Here is a 23,883-nt window from a genome sequence, read left to right as displayed (position 1 = left end):
AGGTTTGCTAGTTTAGATGATTTGAAGCATGCCTATCCCTTAGAGACTTGGCTCCCTCTCTGTTCTCAGATGCCACCTCCCACCCTCAGAATGGAGACGGTGCAGAAGCAAGAGAGCTGGACCTGGAAGCCGGAGTCCTGGGTTGATTCGTGTGGCAATCATTTGTTAAGCGCTGTTTATTATCCAAGCAGGCTGGGATTACAAAGACAACTAACACCACTCCCTGCCCTTTATCCCAGAGCAGAGAAAAGGGAGAGCAAGGGAAAAGCAGGTTATAAGACGGTATGCACAGTAGTTACTCATCATGGCTCAGAACTCAGAAGGCCGAAGTTCAAGTCTCAGTTCTTCCACTGCTTGCTTAGCTGTCCGACCTCAGGCAAATCACTTGGCGATTCTAAACTTAATGGTCTTATTCGTTAAATAGTTTTTACAATTGTAGAATCTATTAACGATTCCTAACTCATGGTTTTGAGAGAGTGTGTTTATGAAATTTTATTATTGTGACTAAGTCTTTGCAATGAAATGTCTTAAATACTCTGGTGTTATATCTATGGGCTCTACATGGGTTCCTTCAGTCAACACACCTTTGTTGAGAACCTACTATGGTATTTGATCTGAGTCACAAAAGTCATGTAAGGTCTCCAAGACTGTCTCTTTTGTAAAGTGAGAGGTTTGGAATAGATGATCTCTAAAATCCTTAAAAATTAGTTGTGAGCTCAAGGGGAAACTGTACAGAACACTAGCCCAATGTTCTTTCAAAAAAAGATTGAGATTACATCCACATAGAGCTATTGGAGGGGTGAGAAAATAGAAATAAAAGAACATTAAATTGAGCCAAGCAGCTATTTATTTTTTAAATAAATAACATTTTTGGAAGCTAGCCAACACTTACACTTTGAATAACTGAAACATTTCACAATTTCAGTAGTGAAAGAGAAATATGTGGTTATCTGGAAAATGTAATCAATAAAAGTAACCAGTCAGTATTATTTAGGTAGATGTGGTACCTCAAGTATACCATTTTATTCTTTATGTAATTAAGAGTTAGATTTAAAATCCAATTTAATTCAGTCAACTAACTTCTAACCCAATTACTATGTTTAGTTTCTGTTTAAAAAGGAAATTATTTGAAAAAATTCATAGGTGTCTGTTTTCCCAAGTGGTTTCTGTATACCTGGCTGTAATAATGTTCAGTGAGACACTCAAGAAATCGTATAGAGGGGATAAATGGTGTTGGGGAAAATTAAATAAAATTTTTAAAAAATTGTGATGTGAAGAACTAAAAAAAAATAGAAATCATATTTTAGTCGTCAAATAAATGGAAACATTGCTAAGTATAGAACTCATTGATCTGTTTCAAATGGCTAAATTTCTCATAAATTTTACATAGTTTTAAGCATCAAAAGCACTAGAGTTGGAGCTAATGTGAAAAGTGTTGGTCTGATACTTGGCATGCCAAATTCCAATGTCATTTTATAGGTCAAAGGTCATGCCAGTGCCAAGAAGGCAGAGGTAGAAAGTACCTGTGACTATAGCAAGACAAGATTTCTAGCACCCCGGTAATACACGCTCTGGCAGTTGCTGGGATGTGGTGTGACAGCAGCCATCCTGTGTAAACTCGGAGCCCTGTGCACAGCTCCTGCCGAACCCGTGCCTTTCACTGACCTTTATAAACGACTGGAGGCCCAGTGCACGGATTCATGCACCGTGGGGTCCCTCCGTGTGGCGTGCGGGGATCGGGCTGTAGCAGGCAGCTGGGGAGGAGCCTGAGTCCAAGCCTGCTGCTGCTTCCACTCATCCTGACCTCTGTGCCCGGCCTGCCTTGGGCTGGCACCAGTCAGTCCCAGTGCTGGTCCTGATCCCTGGGTGGGGGAGGTGCAGGCAGCAGGAGTGTCCCCGGGAGAGGCTCACACTGCCGCAGTGACGCTCACCAGCCATGAGCCCGGCGTCTGGCACCCATTGGTCAGCTGAGCGGCACTCCTGCTGTGGGAGCACACTGAGCACCAGGGGGCAGCTCCTGCTTTGAGCGTCTGCCCCCAGTGGTCAGTGCATGTCATAGCGATCGGTCAACCAGTCGCTTAGGGTTTTATGGACATACAGCTGAAAAGAGAGGCAATGTCTGATGTGCTCCTGCAAATCTTATTAAATTTAGGATCAAATTGGATCTGGTTTCTAGAAATACTATGTAACATTAAGGAAAGAAATAGGATTCATTTTGGTTGCACCAGAGAGATAAAAATACTTCCTTTGTACTCTTCTATGGATATTTGTAATGTACCAAAAATGTTATTTAAGTAAAATAGCCCTGTTTAACTTTCCAGATAGCATTTAAGTTAGTATTGTGAATTCCCAGCCTTTTCTATTATTAAAGAAGTTTTTTTTATGTTATTTATAGATATTTATACAAATACTCATAAACAGCAACATGGGTACATGTGGAAGGAACTCATGAGGCATTGCTGTTATAAAAGTTATTTTATAGTTTTTCCTAATTTCTTAAAATAATCCTCCCATATTATTGTTTGAAAGATGTATTTGACCAATCTATGTATATAAAGAGCCAGGGGCCATCGCAACCGAATGGACGACCAAACAGGCTGAGTGGGGCGACAAGACTGGTAGTGGGGTTAGTGAGGGATGACGAAACGACTGAGTAGCAGGCTGTGTGGAGCCACCAGGCCAGCAGCGGGGTTAGTGAAGGACAACCAAATGATTGAGCACCAGGCTGCGTGGGGCAACCACGCTGGCAGGGGGGTAGTGAGGGACGACCAAACAACTAAGCAGCTGGCTGCGTGGGGCGACCAGTCCAGCAGGAGGGTTAATGAGGGGTGACCAAACAACTAAACAGCAGGCTCTGTGGGGTGATCAGGCTGGCAGGGAAGGCAGTGAGGGGTGACCAGGCTGGCAGCAGGCGCAGTTGACAGCAACCACGCTGGCAGGGGGGGCAGTGAGAGGCAACCAGGCTGGCATAGGGGGGCAGTGAAGGGCAAACAGGCCAGCAGGGGGAGCGGTGCAGTTAAGGGTGACCCAGCAGGCAGAGGTGGTTAGGGGTGATCAGGCTGGCAGGGGGGCCAGTAGGGGCAATCAGGCAGGCAGGCAGGTGAGCAGTTAGGAGCCAGAGGATTGTGAGAGGGATGTCCGACTGCCGGCAGGGGGGTTAGTGAGGGATGACGAAACTACTGAGTAGCAGGCTGCATGGGGCGACCAGGCCAGCAGGGGCGTTAGTGAAGGACAACCAAATGATTGAGCACCAGGCTGCATGGGGTGACCGGCAGTCGGACATCCCCCAAGGGGTCCCGGATTAGAGAGGGTACAAGCTGGGCTGAGGGCACCCCCCCCTCCCGTGCATGAATTTCGTGCACTGGGCCTCTAGTATTTGAATAACTGAATTATTTCAGAAACCATTTTCTCTCTTTCTTTTAAGCTGTGGATATAAAGACCAAAGTTAAAATGAACTTTAGCAATTAGCTGGTTGATTGGTTTTCTAAGCATAGAATGCCTTAGAAAAATGCTGAATGAATTCAGTGAAACCACTAATTATTTTCCTAGAAGTTCATAGATAATGTCATTAGCACACACACACATAAATAGCATTCAATTCATTTACTAAACTGAATCTACTTTTATTGAAGAAACTTAACTGTTTGTTGGTTAAATTTCTATTTTTTTTCTATATCTATTTTTCAGTGAGTAACATGCTATTTTTCAGTAGGCCAGCAATACACAAACATGAGAGTAAACTCACCTATTTATATAAAAGTAAACAATACACCTAATTAATAAAGATTTCTTTTCTAAATCAATCAAACCAGATAAATATCAAATTTCTAGTTGTTTGCCTTTTCAGCTGTTTTGGTTTTTTAAAAAGGTTTCTTCATGAGACCTGGATAAAAATTGAATGTAACTATTATTTGAACATCTTAAGGGGATAAGTTTGTATGTGTATAAACTTAAACTGCACTTTTTCCTTATTTTCTGTTTTTTATTTTCAGTTTCAAGTTCTAATTCAGTGACATAGTCCTGAAAGATTTGCCTCATAAAGTACAATATGTGAGTAAACAGATATTTTAAATAAAACATAACACTATTTTACTAAGTTTGCTAATTTATGGAAATAGAAATACTGATATGAGATATAAAATAATTAACTCCTCCTTTGATGTAGACTTTCTATTAGATAGTGGCTTCTAACATTAGCCTTACAATAGTTACAGCAACATTTCTCTCAACTTTATAAACATGTAAGTGGTTAAAGCGCTGCACTGCCTCCCATCATCGTAGTGCACCACTGAGAACCATGTACCATGAAAACCTCAGCAATGCTGATGCCATAGCTGCACTGAGACAGAAACAAATAAATTTATAATTGCAGTGGAAATTTGACTAAACCAACAAAAATACAAATGCATGTAGACATGTCTCAGGTTAAATTGCTCTCATGGGCTCAATCCAGGTTAAAAATCTCACCAGCTGCCTGTTTTGCAACTAACTTTTATTGTACATTTCCTTTAAAATCATATATTAAACTATATTGCATGTTTGTTCCCTGTTATGTGTTTTGGTGCTTCTTTTTAAAGAAAGAAAAGCCAGCTTCTGGGCCTGAGCCTTTCTGGCTACTGCAAAGTGGCTGTTTCAGATCCCTGCGCTTGTGTTTCCGATTCCTGGGAAGTTCGCTTTGGCACAGGGCGTGCCCTGAAACACATCAAAAGAACCAAGTTCTACAAAAGAAAAAAGAAACTCAAGTAGGCTTGGACATACAAAGAGGGAGAAAGAGATGAGAAAGGGGCCAGGCAGAGGCTGAATACAAAATGAGTTCAACCAACCCCAGGAGCTCTTCATCACTTACATTTATCTTATTCTGGAGAGGAGCGTCAAGACCAGCCCTGACATACACCACCCACTGCCTTTGACTTTGACTCCGTGTGTGTGTGTGTGTGTGTGTGTGTGTGTGTGTGGTGCATTACACATAAAAAGAAGCCGATTTCATGAGGTATCACTGTTACCTCACAAGAATTGAAACAAACAAACAAACAAAAAACATTTAAAAACACAAGTTAACAAAGTACCAAGCAAATAGTTAGCATGTTTTCACCTAACTAATCTGTAGTGTTCATATAGAAAGCTTCCAACTGTGCACTGCTTTAACCTCTCTGCTGCGGTATTTGTATTGTACCTCCTGTACTTGCTATCATGAAGCATGTGAGATTTCCCACGTCCACTTGCAATGTTTGTACACCTTTAATATTTCAGGATTGAAACTCACGCTCAGAATTTCTACAAGATAGGATCTATGTGATAAATTAAAAATAATCGAAAATGTAAATGGCCCAAAGTACTGAAGGAATAAATGGAAATATTCTCTGATATGTACTAATTCCATCTTTGATATGAATGCCCCCAAATTCTGACTCTCTGTGTTCCTTAAAGGTATTTCCAATTGATAAGCCCCTTCCAACAAATTTTACCATACCACTGAGTCTTGAATGTCTGCACAAATTTTCTAGAGATAAAAAGTATAATATCAGGTCTGACTTCACTGTAGTCCAGCAGTGGAATTTTGGTGGTTTAAGGTAAGTAAATTAACTGTGAATGAGAAGAGGTGAACTTTGAGAGAGAGAGAGAAAGAGAGAGAGAGAGAGAGAGATCAAAAATACTTTTCTTATTAGTAAGATTTAGAAACACTACACGTCAGTACAATTTTTTGTTATATAAAATGACTTACAAATAGTATGTGCTAGATTGTTTCCAATGAATAGGAAGTTATAATCTAATGTGACATTGATTTCCTAACAGATCAATTAAACATTGGTGTGTATCTACCAATATTGTGGTATTTATTTTACTTTGTGATCACCTAATTTCTGCTTTACCCTGTTTGTGTCATTTGTGTGTCTCTGGACTACTGGTACACCATTCATTATAATATAATAATTATCATGTGTTGCTTTTATTAATTGTCATTTAATATAAAAACTAAACTTTAAAAAAAAAGTGCAAAAGGTCAGAGGCACATTTAGGTGAGTGGTCAGGTTCTGATAGTCGGCTATGCCAAGCACGGCTCCGCCAGTCTCACTTGAACAAAGGGTTTCAGTCAGCCGCAGTCTGGATGAAAGGTAGAATCTCAGGGCCCTATTTACATACAGCGGAATACGCTGCCATTTCTCAGTGATCTTTTAAACTCACTCATGGATTTTTTCTCCGTTTCAGTTTTTTTCCATTTTCTTAAGCAAATAAAATCATTAAAAATCTCAAACAACTGAGAGTTCAAGACATTCACGTGCTACTCAGACACATCAGTAACATCAAAATAAAGTCATATGATTTCACTCAGATTTCCATTATGAATTACCCAGCAAGCCTGTCTTCAGAGAGAGCATGAGCGAGAGAGAAAAACAGAAGTGCTAAAGAAAAATCAATGAGTTGCAATTCTGAATGTTGATGTCATGGTTCACATTTTTTCTGTCATCAAAATCAGCCCCTTTTCAAATAGACCACACGAAGTCACGGTTTACTTTTATGTGGTTGCATTTTTTATTTTATTTTATTTTTTGCACAATTTGTTTGTGATTAGCATTCAAACCACTGCAAAGTGGGGAAAGCAGACAGAAGATTTTTTTAAAGATTAAAAACAACATTACAAAAAAACAAACAAACCATAAAACACTACACCCACCAGGTTGCATCCAGTCTCCAGAGGATGTGTGTGATATTTTCAGGATGAACAGCCCCTAGAGCAGCGGTTCTCAACCTGTGGGTCGCGACCCCTTTGGCCCCTAAGACCATCCTGCATATCAGATATTTACATTATGATTCATATCAGTAGCAACATTACAGTTATGAAGTAGCAACGAAAATAATTTTATGGTTGGGTCACAACATGAGGAACTGTATTTAAAGGGCCAGAAGGTTGAGAACCACTGCCCTAAAGCCTCAGTGATTTGGTCAAAGAGAAAATGAAGAAAAGCACATCTTAGCCTTTGTGTGGCCCTCAGAATCCTGCAGGTCAAATAATTCTCTCTAACTGTAGGCTTTACAAGCCCGAAGGTCCGTCTGTGCCTCCCGCAGCAGCCCTGGAAGTCAGGGTATTAGTAGGCAGCAGCTGGCCTTGGGGCAACAACCCCAGGTCCCTGTCTTGGGCATGTCCTCACTAGACATTTCCTGCTCCCTAAGGTGCCCTGTGCTCACAGAGGAAGTCGCCCTCCACATGGCTGATGGACCTATAGTTTAACCAATATACTAATTAATACGCCATTTGGAAAGCTCATCACTTATTAAATCAAGCTCTAAGCTGTTGACGATATGTTAGTGTTTTCCGATGATCATCTCACAATTCAAATATCCAAAACATATCTCTTTTCTTCCACTGTTTCTATCTGTAAAAAGAACAAATATCCATCCCATCTCCAGAGGTGACTGAGCTCTGAGGTGGAAAGGACTCTGCTAATTACTAGCAGGGTGACTCTGAAAATTTTCTGAACTTCTCCAGCCCATTTCCTTATCAGTAAAATAAAAATGATAGTTTCCACCTCATAGAATTACTGTGAGGAATAGATGAGATTGAATTAGAGACTAAACCAAAGTGCCTGATACAACCTTTAACAATCACTCAATACATTTTAGCTGTTATTAAATTTAAGAAAAAAAAACACTTTCACTCATGTGTCTGGATCCCTCATATCAGCCAGCCTCAGAGACCCATCGGCCCGTTTCCCTGCTAGTCTTCGTGCCTTTGTTTTGGACCCTACCTCCTTGTCACCAGATAGCTTCCACAATAATTTCAATTGATCACCTGGTCGCTTTATTTCTCCAGTCCAACCTATTCATCACTGCCAGTTTGATTTTTCATAAATAATGCTTTCTGTCTACTACTGTTATAGAAATTTTTTATTTCCTCTTTCCTACTCCTCTGCCTAGTTTTCAAGGGTCTACACCAGTGATGGCAAACCTATGACACGCGTGTCAGAGATGACATGCAAACTCATTTTTTTGGTTGATTTTTCTTTGTTAAATGGCATTTAAATATATAAAATAAGTATCAAAAATATAAGTCTTTGTTTTACTATGGTTGAAAATATCAAAAAATTTCTATATGTGACACGGCACCAGAGTTAAGTTAGGGTTTTTCAAAATGCTGACATGCCAAGCTCAAAAGGTTCGCCATCACTGGTCTACACCTTCCAATTCTGCTCATTATTCCCTGATACAAAATCCAATTTGTTGTAGACCATTTCCTGCCATATAATTTTTTCACTGATTCCCTCACATAGTCAACAAATATTTATCAAGGGCCTACCATGGACTAGATGATAGGGATGCAAATACATTCCTTCCAAGGATATAAAAATAATAAAATATTATTCTCCCTGCCATCAATGAGACTATCACAGACAATAAACAATTAATTAACTCATGGTAATTTACCAGGTAAGAATTCTAAAGAAGTATTGGATAAATAAGAGAAAACTGTACTTCTGGAACATTCTGTCCCTGGGTGGGAAGGCTTCCAGATATTAGAAGTATTAGAAGTAAATGATTACAATGTAACAAGGTATTGTTTGCCACATTTCTTCCTGCTTTTAGGAGCCTTAGAACCCTAAAAGTTTGTGTATTCTTGTCCTTAATTAAAATTGCCCACAACCTGTCAAAATTCTAGCCATCCCTACAAAACAAGTCCCACCTTCTCCATGATTTCTTCCTTCATTATTCCAATACTTGACTTCCTCTGTAGAACTACCAAATCTATTAGTCTTCATTATTTAACTTAGTGCTAAGTTATATGCAGTGTGTTCAGGTGTTATTTGTTATTGTTGGTTTGGGGTTTTTTTGTAATAAATTTATCTTCCTAACTAGATTATGATTCTATTAAAGGCAGAATTCATGTCTTATAAAAGTGCATTTTCTATTTTCCAATGAACCAAGCTTAATTCTAAGACAACTGTAGTAATAAATAATTACTAATTGGTTAATTTGTCTATTTTTTATAGGGAAAATATCTGTTTTTAGAAATGATTTTTTTCACCTTACTTGCTAGTCCAGCATTCCCTAAAACTTGTTCTATTCTACAAGATGATAATGAATATTATTCAAAAGCTTAACTCCATGTTGAAATGTTGGTGACATATTGAGTTAAACACAGTTAAACAAGATTATTTACTATAAGACTTCCCAGAGCCTTTAAACCTTTGTAACTTAAGTCTTCAAGAGAGGTAGATATTATACACAGTATTTCCCGAATCTGCTTACTGATAAAACCCATTTCTTGGAATTAGTGTTCACATAGCTCACTTTGTGAAATCCTGAAGTCTTAAGTCTTTGAAGCTAATTGCTATTTTTAGCTCAGTCAAACCATTTGCCTTGCTGACATATGATTAATTAATTCAATTAACTGGTAAGTGCCATCTATCTACTAACACTATTAAAACTCTTAGTCCTCTCTAGTTCTATGACACTAGCAAAGTTTTTGATAAGCATAAAACCAGGGCACAAATTCTTCCCAAAAGGACATGGAGGCAAGAATCACTCTGATCCTTTCTGGACAAAATTAAGCTTCATGATGTGCGCCCAGGTTCAAGGCTCCTGCCATTGATCTCAATGTTTCTGATTCTATTATATATGGCTGAATCATGAGGACTACCCCTTAGGCTTCAAGAACAGAGAAGTTCCTTCGTTAAGAGCACATATTTAAATAAGTTAGAATGCATTTAATAATACCAAATTTGATTAATGATTACAACTTTAGTAGGATTTATCTATTTATCATTAACTATGAGTGCTTTAAAGCTCCTGCATGGTCTAAAACTAATTACTTAAAGTCAAGATCTGAGATTTAAGATCTAAGGAAACAGACTCCAAAATATTGTAGGCGACTGATGTCAAGACCAACTTTGATAGAATGCTCCACTAACTCTCCATGTGAGGGCGATGCTGACTTTACTTTCTGGGGAAGATAGCCAAGGCCTCATCTACTGTAAACTATCAGTGTACCCTAATCCAGGCCTGGCTGAACTCCAAGGCTCCCCCCGAAACAGGTTCTAGGGAACCAGCAGCCAATATGCTCTGCTTTCTTATGGCTGCCTGGGGTCCAGAAAACCTAGGAAGCCCTTCATGGTAGGTTTGCAACAGCTCTCATCACACGTGGCTTTGTTTTAAAAGGCCCCTTAAAGTGGAATCAAAGCCTTATAAGTAATGATAGGACTACGGAAAGCCAAATACTGTCTGACATCAACCTTATACTTTCTGTTCCCACAGGCTTCCTCCCTGCAGAATGAAACTACAACATCTGAAGGAAGTATTCCTTGGCCTTTGAGACCATGTTTGAAACTTGGCACCATTACCTGGAGAAGCCAGGCATCCAGTCATGGCCTGCACCAATCATCACAAGTGGGAGGACCCCTGGATGACCCATAACCTCACCCAACACCAGAGATGCTGATCTCTTTCCTGCCTATGGACTTCAGGACCCACTAACTAGATCCTGAGCACCCAAAACTGGTGAGCTGATGTACTATATCCTAAGTTTAAAATTCTTACTCACCAGGTCATGACACCCAAAATCTTGGCTGTAATCCACCCATGGAAGAGCAACATCAGGACTGCTGCTTTCAGCCACCGGTCCTGGTATCACTGGAGCCAGCCTATGAGGCTTGGAGGGACGGCCTACGCAGTGGATGTCTTGCCTATATGTTCTGGTTGGGTGCATTCACGCTGCACCGCAACAGCTTTGTCCTCCAGCTTCTACCTGTTCAAGATTTACCACAATCTCAACTATGGGTCTTGGGACTTCTGATGGCTAAGTGCCCAGAAAGATGTGGAGGACCAGGGGGAATGTGCCTTGGCAGAACTGAACCAGAAAAAGACAGAGGCCTCTTCCAACCCTTTTTGGATCACTGGTGATTGTGATTAATCATCTTTGGAGAATTTTATCACGGAGCTCTCTACATATTATTAAAAAACATTATCTTCATATTTACCAAAATCATCCACTTTTCTCCTTGCCAATGGCCATTCCCTTTACCCCCAGTGATCATCAAATACCTACATTTTGCACGGATCCCTGACTAAGGTAGAGCCACCACATTGAGTAAATTTGTCATTGTAAACAAAGATCACTTGAACCATGAGATTACATCCTGGAATAACAGTGCCTGTGTATACTCCCCCCACCAAAATAACTTGAGTGTTCCTTATACCCAGCTTCACATTCATCTACAATACCTCTTCCATGCAAATCAATTTCTTACAAGTAAAATATGGAAGCATCCCATGAAACATCCCAACCCCTTGAGAATTCAACCAATTTTTGTTGAGGACATATTACGTGCCCAGCACTGTAATAAATTCTGAGAACATCATGATGAATAAGTCACAGGGCTTGCCCTAGAAATTTTGTATTCCAGAGTGGAAGTCATACAATTAAACAGCGTGGTAAGTGCTACAGCATTGTAATGATGGCCACAAGAACTCCCTCATCTCTGGAGCTCCTAATTGTCCAGGCTGACTCACAGATGATCTTCTAATATGCCAAAGCAACCCGCAAGCAGCAAGCCCAGGGGAATCCCTGCAAGTGGTGATCCCATGGATTCTGGTTACTAATATATTATTTTTAAACCACCTGACTTTTAAACAAGCTAGATGCTCACTTACTAAGCGCCTTCCCCGTTATGGCATCAAGCTGGTAGCCCTCAGGTTGTAGTTGCTGAAAGGTGGAATCCAGCTGTGAAGTTGGAAGACATGGCTTAAAGTTTGACTCCTGGCACTTATCATGACTCGGGGCACATCACTTAAGATCTCTAGTTTTTGGTGTCTTTCTTTGCAAAATAAAAACGAAAACATTATATGCTACACCTACCTCACAGGGTCGTTGTGAGAATCACGTGACAGTGTATGTGAAAGCACTATGTAACTTGGTTATTTTACAGTCGTCCCCTTTTCCCTACCAGATACAGTACTATAATTTACCAGAAGGACATACTCTTATCCCTGAATGGTACAAAGAAGATTAAGTACATGCATTCCTGGATATCTGGCTTTAAAACGGGAATTATAAGGCCTCAAAGATGAGAAGGATATAATCCAGAGGACAGGGGACCAAATTCAGGGCCCCACTGCCACACAGACATTCCACCATTAACACACCATTAGAGCCACACACCAGTCAGCCCTCTTGGTGGGAAGTTTTCTCCAGGGCCCATTGCAGAGAACCCACTCTTGGCTCCAGAAAACTAACCAGATAGTAATGATTGAAGGAGTTACCTGGGCTCAGGAATCACCAGCCACTCCAGGAGCGTGCATGCCTCCCATGATAGAGCAGGTCTTGGTTAAAGGAGACACTGGCCCAATTTAAAAAACACAAACCACTCTGACTGCTGACCTGTGAGAGTTGGGCCAGCAAGGGAAACTCTTAGACATTCATTTAAAGCAAAGACTTGGTGACACATTTCCTCTTTAAGCACATTTGGTGACGCTCGGGTCAACCTGGCTCTTGCCTTTCTGATTTTGAGTTGTCGATTCCTTGTCTGTCCAACAGACCTGTGTTAAGATGTGTTCCCGGCTTACAAGTCATACACACAAAACACACACACACACACACACACACACACACACACACACACACACATACACACACACACCACTGAGGAATCCATGTGGCAAAGCTCCAGCCCGGTCTTCAATTTTTGGTAATTCACAATGAATTCTGGATTGGCTGGTCTCATTTGAGTTCAGTCTCACTAGAGCACTCTAGCCCAGGCTGGAACACTAACTCTCAGCCCACGGTAGAAGTTTAAGTAGAGTTCCTGTGGAGCCATTGACATCCAGTGATCATTTATGGAAAAAAAACACACAATGATTTTGTCTTTCTACTTAGAATACACCAGCTTTTTCAAAACTAAGAGCATATTATTATGGACCTTCAGGAATAGCATAAAGGTTCTACAAAAGATCTCCTGAGTGAAGAGAATGATGATTATGTAGCAAAAAATAAGATGAAATTGGCATCCCATGAGTTTTGGAATAAGATTTTAAGCCTAAATAGAAGATTGCAACTCTAATCCATTCCTCAGGTTCCTAGTGCAAGGAAAGAGGTTTATAGGAAAAATATTGACTCGATGCTTATATCCATTTTTAAAATATTTTTAAATGAAATGGAAAATAATCTACAATCTCCTTCTTGCTTAATGTCAGAATAGCTGAACCTAATATACCAACTCAGTGAACGGAGAAATTCCCAAAACTTTTCTTAAGGCTATAATATTAACTTTTCATTTTAATACACTTTAAAAATAAAAAAGTAAAAAAAAAGAAAACAGTCTTATAGTTTACAGTCATCACTTGCTGTGGGAAGGGAGCCAGAGAGACTCAGAGTACCAGCCACCCAAGGTCAGAGGCACTGAGCCAAAGGACCCAGCAAAGAGCAGGCCCACACCAGGAAGAAAAGCTGTTGCTGAAATGACAGGCCAAGCATATGAAATAAGATGATCTTCAGGTCACGGTGGCTGGAAAGGGAGAATGGACTGATCCAAGTTGGGAATCAGATTAAGATGTTGGAGTAGGTATCACGATGAATATAGCTGGGCAGGAGATGGGGTCACCTATGTGCACATGATGTTTGTTTTACCGTAGCCTTGCTTGTGAGCTGTAATATCACATCCTCATTTCTTTTTCAGAAGTATTGCTGATGTCACTTACATAGCCAGCCCCAAATAGAAAACCCATCCTTACCCACAGACATACCTTTTTCTTATCTTAGTTGATATAGTTTTCTTTTTTCAGAGATTTTAAATTTTTTCATAATTTTTTGGTAAATTATTTTATCAATAAAAATTTGTCAATAAATTCTTTTCCTGGTTGAATTCTAATTTCTTCTTTGGTGACTACAAATTGATAATAAAAATTAATTACTTTAATTCATAGTTTGTCTGCTAATGTAATCCCAGGGCTTCTCTTCTCAGAGATGACATGTAAGTGACCTAGAAATGAGTACTATAGCCAAACACCAGGCAAGGATAGCCAAGGAGATGTTTGACAGTGACATACAGTGAATATTCCGTTTTAGCCTCAATCTGCAAATTGTACCTCTTTTCTAAAAGTCAGAGGTGATCAACTCTCCCAATGCTACATCAGGACGAAAAGACTGCAGTGAAAGACAGACCACAGGGTAGAAAGGAATAATGCAAGCAGCATTTTGCAGAAAGAGGTAGCTGAATGCAAAGACCAGCCTCTTCACATAGCTGGCAGGAGTGCCAGGCTTTTCACAGAGTTCACATTAGAAGTTCCAGCAATAGATGGAACTGCGCCAGTGCACACAATGGCGGGGAGGGTAAGGGAGCCTCTGAATTGGAAGACTGAACTCTGCACACTTTCAAACAGACTGAGAACTCCACTATTGGCAGCAAGGACTGATCTTTTTTTTTTTTTTAAGTGATTGTTCTTACTGAACCTGGGAAGGCATGAGTAAGTGTGGGAAATAAAGGAAGTCAGTGGATTACAGCCCTTGGGTTAAGAATGAAGAAGATAATCTAAATGGTACCAAGACAGACAGATCCACCAGCTCCCTCACGTGAGAGATGGAAGTCACTGACAGGAATATTGCTGTGTGTTCTTTCCAATAGTAACACTGTATATATAGTTACGCTTTGATTAACTGCTAGTAAATTGCAACTGTTTTTCTATCTTTTGTGTGAGTTCAGTTTTTCTCTATCAGATCGTTTTATGGTCATTATAAAGTCCAGAAATTATAAAGAACTGTTTAATGTTAACAGAGTACCTGTTAGTATCTGAATTGGATACTGATGGTTGCTATCAATATTCTAGAATGACCAACCCAAACAAACTGAATATATATAAATTACCCCAAGAAGATGGGTATAGCAGCCCTTAGTATAAATAGAATCCTGCATTTCCCATCTTTACTTCCCACAATCAAAACCAAATGTCTGTAAGCTAAAAATCTACACAGAGAGCACTATGGTTTTACTAGGTCAAAATGTTCCAGCAACTAAACCATTCTTTGAGAAAACAAATAAAACAAAATTAAACTTGAAGGTATTCTTTCTTTCAATTTATGTTGATTGAGTGTCATCCATGTTCCAGACACCGAGTAAAACAATGGACCTTACATAGTGAGCAACATCATGGAGTTCACACTCCAGAGTCGGAGAAAGACATTAAACAAATAAACCAAGGGATGTGTAATTACCCACTGAGATTACTTCCCTGAAGGAAAAGAATAAGAAAAAAATGAGAGTGTATAACAAGGAAACCTAACCTGGTTTTACTTAGATCTTACAAGGCTTACCGGAAGAAGTAGAAAGCTTAAGCTAACAGTGAGTACAACTTTGGGGACTAGAGATGGTGACTACAGTCCATTTCATTCAGAGAGATGAGCAATCATCCTTCAGTAAGAGAAAGCAAAGCTCATCTGAGACTGAGGTGCCAATGTGGCTGAATGAACTGAAAACCGGTCCAAGGGAGCCCTGAAAGCAAAGGTAAGAAGGGTAGGAAGTGAGTCATAGAGGTGAGTAGGAACCAACCTACGCAGAGTCTTAGAGGCCTACAAGACTAAGGAACATGGTCTTCAGCCTAAAAGAATCCAAGAAGCCAAATTTAAGACCTGCAGGTTTTAGCAAGAGTCAACCTTCAGGTCTTTAGCAAAAGTCGTCATATATATATATATCGATTCCAGAGATGTAGGGAGAGGTAGAGATAGAAACATCAATGGTGACAGAGAATCATTGATCGGCTGCTTTCTGCATGCCCCACACAGGGGATTGAGCCCACAACCCCGGCATGTGCCCTGACCAGGAATCGAATTGTGACATCCTGGTTCATAGGTCAACCACTGAGCCACACCTGATACTGTCAGGCAAGAGTCAAATTTGTTTGCCTTGTGTTGTGTTATACACATTGGATGTTCAAAATATACTCGTTGAGTAAATCCAGGAAATTATTTTTTTTTATTTTCCCAGAGAACTGTTATTATGTTTTCCTAAATTAAATTGACTACTAGAATCATTACTCAGAAACTCCCACTTAAAGAGGCATTCTGAGATGTACCTTCAAGTGGTGCCAAAAGTGTCAGTATTGCAGCCTTATCAAGTGCATGGTGTACACAGAAATTGTCTTTAAAACAGACACAAAAATTGTCCAATAACAGTTGTACAAATGAAAATATTCTGAAAGCTTCTGTGAGAGTAAATGAAAGAATCATCATTATTTACTACTGTAGAAGAGTGGGAGCTCAATTTAGAATGGAAAGAGGTAATAAAGGATCCTTGGAAATATAAAGATGTCCAAATTTGCATGTACACCAATAGCAAAATTAGGTTGCAGACCCTCCTCCATCAACCCTTTCCTCGACTCTGCCTTCAGAGATATCTGGTGCCTCCAGCAGCTGCATATCTTCAGGGTTTGGGGCAGGAATTGATCTTCTCCCTGGCTTTCCCTGCAGACCAAGGTATAGGCTTTCTCAGTTCTGCTAAGTCGATTATCGCCCATTCATCTGTTTCTATTTTATAAAATTAATTGACATTTTTCGTTTGTTATTGTCTCTTTAGCCATTATCTTTGGGTTTATGCTTTTGGGCCCTTTCTCTGTCATATTAATGATTAAGGAGAGCATCTGTGTGTTTAATCTGAAACAGTTAATTGGAACTCTCTTATTGTTTTAATTTTCATTTCCTGGTTGAATATGTTTTTCATCTTTATGGACCATTTTTACTGCTCTTTCATGAATTACCTACTCTTATCTTTTGGCTGTTTTTCTATCAGGAACTAGTCATTTTCTTATCAGCATTTATAGTTTCTTTTTATATTATGTTTATTAACCCATTGTGTACAAAAATTATTGCAAATATCTTTTCCAGTTTGTCATTTACTTTTAATTTCTATAATTTTGTACATGAAAAAAGGTTCTTTTTATTTTTATGTATTATAGTTTGTTGAACTCTTATTATTAAAAGTATTAATTTTAAAATATTTAAAGAATTATTGAATTATTAAATATCCCAGTGATTTTATGCATAGAATACCCTTACTTACCCTGATGTCAGTAAAACACTTATTTACATTACCCTCTCTACATATATTTATAATTTTGTTTTTATATTTAATTTTCAACTCATCTGGAATTTATTTCTTTCTGTAGTACAAGAAGAGATTTAAAAATTAATTGAGAAATATAGCACATGTGCTATCAAATATATAAAATATAAGCATACAATTATGAACAATTTAACAAATAATTTAAAAGCAAATACCCATTTTACCACAATGTGAAATCTTGTCTAAGGATCTACTTTTGGGAGAACCCAAGCTAAAGTAATTCATACTGGAAGTGGTCTAGGAAGCAGAATCTCCAGTGGAATTCTTGAATTGGATCAGTCACTGGCCAGATAGTGAAGAAGACTTCACTGTTAGTGACAACTGAGTGTGGTAACCCCTGGCAGGCTACAGGGTCACTATTACTAAGGGTCTCACCCGGGTGAATTGGGTCAGGATACAAAAGGAAGGGGATATATTGAATTTAGGCAATATCTCTGCCATTCAAGAGATATGGCAGCAGTGGTTGTCAAAAAGGACTGCAGATGTAGATTCAGTACCATGGATACACCACGGAAAGCAAATGGTGGGCTCAGGTCAGCCAACCATCAACTGGGGACATAACGTCAAATCCAGGAAACCTCTATGACACCACATGTACTGAAATCAGAGAACAATTTACTGAAAATCAGACCTGAGTGTGAGAGTAGCAGTATTGCAAAGAGAGCAGGCACTGCCCTGGCAAATTTACTATGCTAAGTTCAAGGCCTTGCTAGAGAAGAAATGGGAACCTGAGGACAGAACGGAAACATGAGTGCATGTGCTTGGATCCCCATCTTCTGCTGAGCCATCTAGGCCTCCTGAAATGGTCCGCTTTCCATTATTTAAGAACTAGAGGCCTAGTGCAAGAAAATCATGCACTGACGGGTGTGTGGGGGGGTGTCCCTCAGCCTGGCCTGCTCCCTCTCACAGTCCGGGAGCCCCAGGGGAATGTCCAAGGCTTCCCATGGGGAGTGGGCCTAAGCCGTTAGTCAGACATCCTTAGTGCCACCACCACTGTGCTTGCCAGCCGTAAGCCCAGGTTCTGGCTGGGGAGCACACTGACCACCAGGGGGAAGCTCCTACATTGAGCATCTGCCCCCTGGTGGTCAGTGCACATCATAGCAACTGGTCAATTTGCATATTAGCCTTTTATTATATAGGATAGCCCACACCCCTTGCCCGGAGACCATGCAGAGACTTCATGCAAGTAAGCAGCCTCCTAAGACAATTCTTACACCCATTGAGATTGGCCTCACCTTTCTCATACTTTGTAGGCATAGAGCTAGGGTCAAGTTTCAGTATGGGGACCTAGAGAAGTACTGCTCTTATTGTGGAAGTAGGAACTATTTACCAAAAGCTCTGCAATACCTACGGGAACTTCCGTAACTCTGGATTTAATGTCCTAGAAGTCCAAATATTATGCTGGGATGGATTTCTTAAACTCAGGGGAAGCACTGTCCTACAGTAAGTGAGGTGGAAATGCCAGAAGAGGTTTATCAATATCTTTTAAAAGGGGGGAAATGTTCAACGGATTTAACGCTTAAGCTGGAAAAAGCAAGGAAATGGGTTCTCTTCCCTGGTGATTTCAGAAAGAGCATGGCCCACTACCACCTTGATTTTGGCCCAGTGAAACCTCAAACCTCTAACCTCCATAACTGTAAGGTAATATATTTGTATGGTTTTAAGCCACTATGTTTGTTACTATTTGTTATGATGGTCAGTTATGTGTATCAACTGGCTAGGCTGTAGTACCCAGTTATTCAGTCAAACCCTAATCTAGGTGTTCTGTAAAGGTATTTTGTAGATGTGAATATCTACAATCAGTTTATAATCCTTTAAGTAAAAGCAATTGGCCTCAATGATGTGGGGCAGCTTCCTGCAATTAGTTGAGGCCTTCAGAGTAGAAATTGAGGTTTTCTGGAGGAGAAATTCTGCCTTACACCTGCAGCATTAACTCCTGCCTGAGTCTTCAGCCTGCTGGCCTGCTCTACAGATTCCACCCTCACCATCCCCTTCAACCTGGTGAGCCAATTCTTTAAAATACATAAATACATAAAATCTCCTATTGATTCTGTCTCCCTGGATAACCCTAACCACAACGTTTGCTATAATAGCAATAAGAAATGAATACAGCTAACAAGGTGTTGTTTGATCTATGCACCCAGAAAAGACCAAAAGTAGGTAGGCCAAAAATTGATGTCAACCATCAAAATAAAAATTTACTAATATTATTCTAGTTTCTACACCTGAGCAAATTTGAACCAACCATTGGAAAGGGTTACCAGTCCCCCTAAAGATCCTTTCAGTCCCTTTGCAAACAGACCTAAACTAGTTTTACCTGGGAAATATCTCTGGAAAAGAATTTACACAGACTATTAAAGTTTTTGTTGGAAAAAAGATGTGCTGTCACTGTATCAGGAGAACCAAAGTGTCATCACTGATCTTTGACCACTTACATTGGTACCTGCCATATTTCACCATAGTGGTAGAGTTCATCTTCTTTCATTTGTAACCAATACACATTTTGTAACAAAGTATTTAGCAAACCATCAATGTATTATTTATTCTGTTATATTAGTAAGGAGTCACAGATTCCTTCATTTCTCTACGGTAGGTAATTTGTTGCTATCATTACATGTTTTGATGCTAAAGAACTTGTCCTATATTTTGTTGGTGGAAGCTGCTTCAAACAGGCTCCTATGCTCTTTTGACATGTCTCTAACATTGAGAACTTCCTTATTTCTGACACAATATGTTCATGTGTTTTATGTTCATGTGTTTTATGTTCATGTGTTTTATGTTCATGTTCTGTGTGTGTGTGTTTTCTACACCATCCCTGGAATCAACCCATTTTCCTAAGAATCCTTGTTCTTATTAGTGGACAATTTTATTTAGAAACTAAACTCTGGGAACCAGATATACTCGTTGCTGATCCCAGACCCTGAGAATGAAAAGAACTAGAGTATATATATAGGTATAAATATATATAACTATACCACAGATACACACACACACACACAACATTTATATCTGTTTATTTCTCTATCATCTATCTATATATATAAAAGCCTAATATGCAAAGTGTCCCCTTGGGAGTTCAACTGACCTGGAGTTCGATTGCTCACTATGACATGTGCTGACCACCAGGGGGCAGCGCAGAATAAAGGCAGGCCATGGCCGGCAGCCAGCAGCCACTAGGGACCTACCTGTTCACGAATTTTGTGCACTGGGCCTCTAGTTTATACATATTGAAAATCATAAATTCATATAAAAGTCACCAATTGAAATCGAACTCTACAGCTTTCTCCATTCCCATGTTTGTAACTCCCTTTCCTGACAATGAACTTCAAATATTTTCTTTGTTCATTAACCCTCCCATAGGTAACTAATCCAGCTGTCCACACACACAGAGGCCCTCCTCTCTCTGCTTAAACTGCTATATCCTACTCTCTGCCATTGCTGCCACCACCCAGCCCCTACACACACTCATTTCACTTGATATTTGACATCCCATGCCACAAAGCCTATTCTGGGACAAGCTACTCACAGGACTGAGGCTCCAACCCCGTGCACTGGGCCCTTGTCCCCTCCCACATTCCAATACCTGGCTTCCTCAACCCACCCTAATGGAAGAGAAGGAAAGGGAGGGGAGGGCGAAGAAAAATAGCTTCCTGTTTATTCTAAGGGCAAAAGAAATGCAGTTCACCACAAACTACAAAACAATCTTAACTGTCCCTCATATTTTTGGGATACTCTAAATTACTCACCTAAAAATTAAGACTTGTTTTTAAAAAGTAATAATACTAGTGATTATCTATAAAGCTGGAAAATTGGGATCAATATTCCATGTATTCAGCAAATATTTAGCTACAGCCTATACAACTGTTTAAGCCAGCCATGGGCAAACTACGGCCCGCGGGCTGGATCCAGCCCATTTGAAATGAATAAAACTATTGAAAAAAAGACCGTACTCTTATACGTAATGATGTTTACTTTGAATTTATATTAGTTCATCCATGCTTTTGTTCCGGCCCTCCAGTCCAGTTTAAGAACCCGTTGTGGCCCTCAAGTCAAAAAGTTTGCCCACCCCTGGTTTAAGCTCAGAGGGAAATGAATATTGGGCAGTCAAATTTAAAATATACACAAAAGTCTAGATGATGCAAGCTGAGGAAAACTTGGTCATATTTATTTGATAGTGACATTATGTGGAAGAATTCCAGGAGTAACTTTCAGCTGATACAGTTGGGAAAAGTCAATGTATGAGGAATAAATATAATATAAACCGCTGATACTTCCAGGCTCTTGCTGTCTAAACTGCCATGCATATGTAGAAGATGATTAATCATTTTTCTGAAAGTCACAAATATTAGCAATTATTTTTTGAAGTAGCACATTTTACATAGAAGCGCTATTTAAAGAAGTAGCTTCATGCATTGATTCTAATAGTACTCATTCCAATCACATAAAATTGGAGAATTTTCTCCCCCCAAAAAAGAACTAGTGACTTTTCCTATTCACCTTTTCTTTATTCTCATCAATGGTTTTCAGATTAGGTCTGGTTTTTTTTTTGGTTTTGCTTTTGTTTCTGTTCTTATTTAACGTATTGATTTAAAGCAGAACCTATTAGTAAATATTCACATAAGAATCCAGCTCTGGGCTTTCTGCCTCTTAAGGCAGGTCCAGGACTGTCTCTATTCTACACAGCAACAAACAGACAAGGTTGAAGGAAAAACTGGTAACGAATGACGTATTGAATACCATTTTAGCACTCAATTCTATTATGGCTTTATGCCTTTATAGAGACTGTATCTCTCTCTTCATAAAGGTGTAGAAGGGTAGAAAATAGTATATAGTGTAGAACAGCAATTTTCAACCTTTTTCATTTTATGGCACACATAAACTAATTACTGAAATTCTGCGGCCCACCAAAAAAATATTTTTTTTGCCAAGCTGACAAAAAATAAGAATAATTTTGATTTATTCACACCAGACAGCTATTGTTGTGTTGACTGTTACCATTTATGTATTTGACAATCTAAGGGGGAAAAAGGTTAGTGCCCCTGACTAAATAGTCAGGTATTGCATGTTTTGTTTTGTGTTTTTTTTTCTTTTTAAATATATTTTATTGATTTTTTACAGAGAGGAAGGGAGAGGGATAGAGTTAGAAACATCTATATGAGTGAAACATCGATCAGCTGCCTCCTGCACACCCCCTACTGGGGATGTGCCCGCAACCAAGGTACATGCCCTTGACGGGAATCGAACCTGGGACCATTCAGTCTGCAGGCCGATGCTCTCTACCTACTGAGCCAAACTGGTTAGGGCAGGTATTGCATGTTTTAAAAATTATGTGGTACACTGTTTGAAAATCACTGGTATAGAATATATATATAATCTCCAATCCAGTCCCAGAGGTTTTTCTGTCCAAGGAGTTCTAAATGGCAGGTTGGATCAAGTCCCTGCGAATACTGGCGAGAACAGCTTTCAGTGGATTCCGGGCACGGTGGTGTCTTGTTCCAGAGAGCTCTTCTGTTTCTGCTGGCTTTTCTCTTCATCATCTTCCCTGGCGGAAGAGACTCCTATCTGGACCACAGCCACCGCTGGAGAGCTGAACCAGTAGCAGCCGGTTGGGTCCCACTCCCGGGCCCTAAGGTCGCTGCCGCGTGCGCCCCAAGGTGGGGCGGTGTGGGGCGCAAGCCGGGGCGTGCCCAGGGCTGGGGTGTTTCTGATTGGCTTTTTGCTGCGAATACGGAAGACCAGGCTGCTGGGGCCGACGTGGGAGAAAGGTCCCAGGTTGGCGCAGGACCTCCCGGGCTTCGGCAGCGCTCCGGCCCGCTGCGGCGGGGGTAGGGGAAAAGAAGGGGAGTCCTGGGGGAGGGTACATCCCCTGGAAAAGTAGGGGGATGGGGAGAGGGAGGCTGTGGTTTCTGGGTGTTGCCAGAGAAGCCACGCGCCGTATTCCACCTGGGGCTCCTGAAGCAGAGGGGTAGGTAACTGCGGACTCTGTACCTTGAAAGTGTTCCGAATGGCCGGGAACGCAGGTGCCTTTCATTCTCCTTTGGGGACACTGCCCTGGCAGCCATTTAGTAAGGAGTCCTACTGTGGGTATGGACGCTGTAAAATATCCCCGCCCCAAACTACTCAGAAGAGAGTTTCCTGCAGAAAACATACTAGTTGGCCGCAGGGTGCTGGGAGAAGGGGCGGAGAGCATTGAGGCATCTGGAATTTGGTACATTCTATAGCTGTGCCACAGTTTTACTTTGATTAAGAAAAAGATTATGTCCTCACCGGTTTGGCTCAGTGCATAGAGCCTCGGCCTGTGGACTGAAGGGTCCCAGGTTCGATTCCGGTCAAGGGCATGTACCTGGGTTGCGGGCACATCCCCAGTAGGGACTGTGCAGGAGGCAGCTGATCGATCTTTAACTCTCTATCCTTCTCCCTTCCTCTCTGTAAAAAAAAAAGTCAATAAAATATATTTTAAAAAAAAGAAAAGAGAAAGCAATTTTTTAAAAAGATTACTTAAAGCCAATCTAGACAGAGATAAAACTTAAGAAACGTATTCTGAGACGGTTTCGTTTTTAATTCTAACATTGATTTTAAGTGGTCTTCATCATTTAGCAATTACACATCGTCCTACCTATGAAAGATTTACATACACATACATGTATTGTACATATGCGTGTGTCATACGTGTATACACTTATATGAGAGATTTTAAATGCTTGGGCACAAACAGTGGGAGCCGCGATCCCAGCTGGGAGGCAGCAAAGGGCAGGAGCGCTTCTCCGCGCCGCGACAGCCCTCC

General features: G+C 40.3%; 1 long non-coding RNA gene across 1 annotated transcript; it reads left to right on the top strand.

Annotated features, from left to right (window-relative positions):
• Positions 1–3,990: 3,990 nt before the first annotated feature.
• LOC107182863 lies at positions 3,991–12,837 on the top strand. Its single transcript, XR_001513621.1, has 2 exons — positions 3,991–4,050; positions 10,249–12,837. It is a non-coding gene; the product is annotated as an uncharacterized LOC107182863 (long non-coding RNA).
• Positions 12,838–23,883: the final 11,046 nt, after the last annotated feature.

The sequence above is a fragment of the Myotis davidii genome, unplaced genomic scaffold (genome assembly GCF_000327345.1).
Source record: "Myotis davidii unplaced genomic scaffold, ASM32734v1 scaffold958, whole genome shotgun sequence".
Lineage (NCBI taxonomy): Eukaryota > Metazoa > Chordata > Mammalia > Chiroptera > Vespertilionidae > Myotis > Myotis davidii.
Note: the sequence above shows the minus strand (reverse complement) of the source record. Positions and strands in the feature narration are given on the sequence as shown.